Source organism: Pundamilia nyererei, unplaced genomic scaffold, assembly GCF_000239375.1.
Source record: "Pundamilia nyererei isolate P.nyererei 1_Seehausen unplaced genomic scaffold, PunNye1.0 scaffold00034, whole genome shotgun sequence".
Classification (NCBI taxonomy): domain Eukaryota; kingdom Metazoa; phylum Chordata; class Actinopteri; order Cichliformes; family Cichlidae; genus Pundamilia; species Pundamilia nyererei.
In genome coordinates, this window is record NW_005187435.1 from 2,623,833 (window position 1) to 2,629,864 (window position 6,032).

The following is a 6,032-nucleotide window of genomic DNA, read 5'->3' on the forward strand; positions in this document are numbered from 1 at the left end:
AAGTGGTCAGTGAGTGTATATGATAGTGTTTTATAGTGCAAAACAGAGCTCCAGTGATGGAAACATCAAGGGAATACTTTCTCCCAAAGCTCCCTTTGCCTGCATTGTTGAAAATATCTCTGCATAAATGTTTTTTTCAGGGCCTAATTTCACTCAATCCGACAATGCAGTGGATGCTCACGAGCTGCTTTGCTTCTGTAGATTTCATTATAATACATATTTCTCATGATTTCCTCAACTCCTGAGCTCTAATCATAAACACTTTTCGCCACTCCACTTCCTCCCCTTCAGGGCAACGCTCCACTTCATGGCTGGATTGAATATTCATAAAGAGTCTGTGGATTTCAGATGACACAGGGGCATCCGCCTATGCTCGACATATGCATAAAATGTGCATTAACATGGTTTTATTTCTGTCTCACTGATGTGGAGAGTGAATGTTTATAGGACACTTAATGAAATCTATCCTTTAGAGTGTCCTAAAGAATGCATGTAATCTATCAGAGTCTCTTTGAAGATTACAATTTACACCATGCATAACTGACAGCTCCCAAAAGTTATCTGATGTGGTGCACAGCACTGTAACAGTTTGGATTGTCTTTGCAGTGCCTTCCCTCTGCTCTGCAAGTCTATAAATTGGCAAACGCAGCGTGAAGCATATGGCTATTGCCCCCCAACAAATTTGTTTCTTTTTTGTACGTGGCCTAGAAATTTCCTAAACCATAAAGCCACATAAATGTCCTCTGGGAGTGTGAGATACAAAGAAATTTGACAGTCCATGGAAGCACAAAAATCAGTCACTGCACATCATTCCAGTGTCTTGGCTCTAATTGGAAAGCATTACGACTCTCTAGCTCCATCTGTTGAGAAAATTTCATAACTATGGGCAGAGGTTTGTATTAACGGATAGGGAGGTTAGAGCCCAGCTAGAGGACAGAAGTGAATTCTTGCAAGGCGTGGAAGATACAAATGTCAGCTGAGATAATGATTCACTAGCTGCTGCAGATTCTTATGTAAGAGCTGTAATTCTTCAAACATGCTTGACTGGGTAAACTAATGAGGGTGGGTGAACTTTCTCATTTGTCTTGTGAAACAATATTAGAAATATCCATCTGTTGTGTTTCTCTGCTTGCAATGCTGAGAGAGGCTAACACATTAACCAACACATTAATACCTGCAGGCGGAGACAACGTGCCCCTCGCATGTATGAACCAAGTACGGGAGGGGCAAACCTTGAAACTTCTTTCTACAATTTCTGGTTTAAAATTCTCTAAATGTTTGCGTCGAATAACAAACCGGGACACGAGCAGGTAGAGTTCAGAGTGTATTACAGTCGCAATAATTGCATTCTAGTTTTCTGCTTTTCCTCTTTTGAGAGCAGAAGCAAACACTTTTTTTCTTTTGAGCGATGCTGTGTCAAATCCATTTTTGAACACACACACAATCCACAGCATGTAATTCTGTCAGCAGCTCAAAACAACATTCAGCTGCCAACTATGAGCTTTAATTTCAAAGACACAGTTTAATTTTAAAAGCAATATCTAGGCAGATATACCGGCTCTGTGTCACCTACTTGAGTTCATATGCCAAACCCGTTAGCAAAGGGTTGACTGAAACATTCAGGAAATAAAAATCTGTCAACTCTTTTTCCAAATGTATAAAACAACATTGCCATATTCTACATTAGTGTTTAATTACAGGGGGTTTTGGCATGTGAGCTATATTAGTGGTCTTTAATCTTTGTTTAATCCAAATGCTTCAGCTGCACTTATCTATGCAAAGATGTTTTTGCATTTTTGGCTTTGTTACTTTTTAGAAATACCATCAACCCATCAGGGACTGCAGATGATAATTACTGTGTATGGCTACATCTGGAGCATTTAAATGATGGACCCAAGTGCTCACGTTAACTAATGTGCATTGTCCCTTTTCAAATAAACATTAAAAATACATTTGAGTTGCACTGCTGCCCAGCTGCTTTCGTATCACCCCAATAGAGCACTTTGCTCTCAGACTGCGGGCTTACCTCTGTTTCCTATGGTATTTAAAAGTAGAATGGGAGGCAGAGCCTTCAGCTTTTAGGCTCTTCCACCTTCCAGCTTGGATTCAAGAGACAGACCTTCTCTACTTTTAAGATTAGGCTCAAAACTTTGCTTTTTGATAAAGCATATAGTTAAATCTGGATCAGGGGACCTGGAATCCTTTCTTAGTTACGCTGCTGCATTAGACTGGGGAATTTCTGTGATGCACTTTTCTTTCTTCTCTCGCTCCCTTTGTAGCGTATGTTTATACACATCTCTGTATTTAATTGTGAGTTACTAATAATCTCTAACTCTCCCCGTGGCTGTCCCTCCCTGAGCCTGGCTTTGTTTCTTCCTGTTGAAACAGAGTTTATCCTTCCCACTGTCGCCAACGTGCTTGTTCATAGGAGGTGGTCTGATTGTTGGGGTTTCTGTTATCGTAGGGTCTTTCCTCACATTATTAAGCACTTTGAGGTGACTGTTGTGAATAAAACTCTTTAGTAAAAAGAAAAACATATTGAACTGAATTGATCTACTTTTTAGCTCCTAAATGCTCCACATTCTTCACTACCTTTGTTGCGTTATGGTGTACAGATACTGTGAATCGCCTTGATTCCTGTCGTATAAAGTTTTAAATATTTTCTGCACAAAGTATGCTGTACAAATGAAAATTATAAGCACAGAGTCTGAAATATTGAAGCTGAAATATTAAGGCAATATTTCTGATTAGTAATTGGGCAATTGGCTCAAGAGCAGTTTCAAAGCAAGGTGACGCCTGTGCCCTTGTTTTATGATGAATTAAGAAGATAAAAGATGTGGATCTTGATTCCAAGTGTTCAACTTGCTTTTGGTAGCTATTCAACTCTGACCGCGATGTCCAAAAAGATGTCAATGTAAGTGAAGCTGAAAAACCAAATATAATCCAATATAAACCTATCAGAGGAAAATTAGCGGTCAAATCCACAGACTGTTATAGTCTTAAGACTGAAAGAACTGGCCAGCTCAGGACCACCAAAAAGCTTGAAAGACCACAAGGATGATTGCAAGTTTTATTCCTTGGTTAATAAAAACAACTTCACAACATCTAATCTAGTGACATCTTGCAAGTAAAGAAAACTCTTGAGGAGGAAAGTGTATCATGTCCAAAATCTTTGCAATTTTCAGAATGACTGGAAAAGGAACATCTCATTATCGGAAGCATGCTGCATCCGTGAAACAGATGAGCATCTAGTTACCAGTGTTTTATGTTGTGACTGCTGATTGACACAGCAGGATGAATTCTGCAGTGTACAGAGATATACTTACTACCCTGATTCAAACAAACCAGCGTTTCACTCCCATGTATGACACAAAGCGCACTGCAAAAGTAACCCAAAGAAATTGGATATTGTTCTATGTCCAAATCCATCGCTTGATTTCAACCCAGTAGCGCACGGCTTTCATTCACTGACAACAAAACTGAAGGCAGAGAAAACATCACAAGCAAGAAGCAACTGAATGTGATGCTCTGCCAGGCCTGGCAAGTAACAGCATTTAGTGATGTCCATGAGCTGTAGATTTCAACTAGTCACTGACTGCAAATGATTTTCATAGTATTAAAGCATCGCCTATATTAAAAATGATTGTTTTGTCCAATCAAATTGAGCCTCTGAAAATCACACATCAGTTAAAGTCACATCAGTTAATACTACAGAAATGGTTAGATTGTGACTGACTTACAATCAACAGTGGTGTTGTACGGAGGCAACATTACGAGTTTTATTAAAATTTTTGATTGATAAAGTAAATGCTTTAATACTGGCTTGGCTTAGAGTCTGAACATAAAGGTTTAAATAATTACAAGGAAACAGGTTTTTAAATCAACATTTTATTCCTCCAACCATTGTAACAAAGTACAAAAACATTTAAAATCTAAAACAAAGCAAAACCTTAGTGATGAACATTGTCAAATCAAACCTGCTTCTCTTATGTGTTCGTTGAATATCAGGGAAAAAAAAAAAAAGTTCTTCCAATCATACACTTCAAAATGACAAGATTTGAATGGATATTGTCATAAATACCAGGAAACGAAGTATTTATACAGAAATGACATAATTTAAATGTATGTTCAAGGTTGAAGACAGGCTGAGCAGGCTTAAAAAAAATAAAAAGAGTTTAAGCCAAGTGTCCTCCGTACACAGCGGCTCTTGATGGAAACAAACAAAGCACAAAGTCCACTCAGCCTTATCTGTCTGGTCTCATCATGCCCGGCCTCACCGGCGGCATCATCATCGGTCGAGGATGACGCATCATGTTTGGTGGTCCTGGCATCATCTGCATGGGTCCTCCCATTGGTGGCCTCATGCCTCCTAGATGTAATGGTGATGGCATACACAGCTTTAGGTATTATTCATTACACCAGTTTACCCAAACGCCCACATCAATGCGCTGACAGACTTTTTCAAATAACCTCCTTGTCTTTTGTCTCATCGGGCCACCAAGGCACAGAAATGTGTGATTGCTTAAGATATTTAAATTTTGCCAAAACTGATTCAAAAGATATTGATTTTACAGTGATATAAAAGAAAAAGAAAGGCTGCCAATCAGGAAAGAGAATTCACACACAATAGAATAATAAATAAATATTCAAATAACCCTGTGTGGTCAACAGCTTCATCTGCATGTGTGGTCATTGCTTATGAACACACTCTTGTTTAACAAACTTTTCAAATGACTTGACTATGACCATGTTCAAATGTTTCTGTATCATGTTGAATAAATATCAATTAAAAATGGAACTAGGGCCAGGCCACACCTTCAGGTAATACCAAATTTTATCACAAGATGGCGCAACAAGTTTAATGACACCTTTACTTAACCGGCGAGGCATTTATAGCACATCCTTATTTACAATGCTGTAGTATTGGCAGTAAGATTTAAAAGAAACAGAAGTTAAAACAACAGCAACTGTTGGGGTTTAAAAAAAGAAAAGAAAAGAAAAAAATTAAGGAAAAATGTTTCTTACCAGGCCCACCGGGCATCATGCCATGTGGTGGAGGCCCCATCATAGGCATCATTGGAGGACCTCCCATTGGGGGTGTTGGTAGCATGCCTGGACGAGGAGGACCAGCTGCATTTGAGACAGAAAAATGCCAGTGCACAATTAATGTTAAGACTCTGTACAAGTGCACAGAAATTTACATGTCAAAATCCCATAGAGTGAATCACAGTATATGCAAAGAGCCTCATTTACAGTGATATTTGACCAACAAGAGAAAACAAATATCCAACAACAGACAAAGCTTATGCTCACTACAGCTCTAAGGGATCGTTTTATTGGTTGCAGTTTTATCATCACTATCTTTGACCTTGTTTTTTTTCTTTCTCCTTCTCTTTGATCAATAAATCTGCAAACTTGTCAGTTTTGTTGTTCCCCTTAATTCATTTTCACGCATGAGCTCAATGTTGGGAAATTTTAAAGAGTTTCCCTGTAGCACCACAGCAGGCGACCGTTCACTTAGATGCATTCTCACTCCTGGAAATCATAAAATAATTGAAGCGAGGTGCTTCCTGGTGGGGGGGGAAAATAGATTAGTCAACTTTTCTAAAAGACAACACTCAGCATACAGCCAAAATAGAGTACCAGCTAATGGATGAGGTTAAACATGTTAAAAATACTGGATGTGTATTTAAGCAGCATTTAATAACTAATAATTACATTATTCAGTATTAAATTCAGGGTTTTTAAATCTCACTGATAAGTGCAGTACTTTACACTGCATAACACCTAACAGTTTGCCTATGCTAATGTTAGTGCTAGCACCAGTAGCCATCTTTCCTTGCAGGCTAATCTGCACATAACTGTGCAGAATATGGTTACACACTGCCGTGTTGGAAGTAAACCAAACATGCAACTGTTTATTTCTAGGTTAAAGTACTGTAGAACCACACCCACCAGTATGTTCAACCATCATTTCTTTTACCTCCCACTTTGCTTGTTTTCAACCTACACTAACAGAGAAAGAGCTGCTG